Source organism: Penaeus monodon, chromosome 20 (assembly GCF_015228065.2).
Source record: "Penaeus monodon isolate SGIC_2016 chromosome 20, NSTDA_Pmon_1, whole genome shotgun sequence".
NCBI lineage: Eukaryota > Metazoa > Arthropoda > Malacostraca > Decapoda > Penaeidae > Penaeus > Penaeus monodon.
Window position 1 is genome coordinate 20,147,133 of NC_051405.1, and position 272 is coordinate 20,147,404.

Below are 272 nucleotides of genomic sequence, written 5' to 3' on the forward strand. Positions count from 1 at the left end.
TGTTCTCTTTCTTCTCCATAAACACTGAGCAACAAACGACTTTCTCCTTTTCTCCCTCGCAAGAAACCTCATAACGCATTAAATTTCTTTAGCCCTTACCTCATAAAGAAAAAAAATCTATAAGTATTACAGCAAAGATCCGTTTTAGGTGTTATGCCTCACTTGAAATTAATGAAAACCTTTTTAAAGTAGATTCTTATAAATTTGTTTACTTATTCACCATCTGATATCAATGAAATAATGTGCTGCCGTCGGTCGATCAATTGAAATCA

General features: G+C 33.1%; 1 protein-coding gene across 1 annotated transcript in view; it reads left to right on the forward strand.

Annotated features, from left to right (window-relative positions):
* The window catches only part of LOC119585942 (dipeptidyl peptidase 4-like), a 99,547-nt gene that overhangs the window by 89,281 nt on the left and 9,994 nt on the right, over positions 1–272 (forward strand). The window lies entirely within an intron of this gene.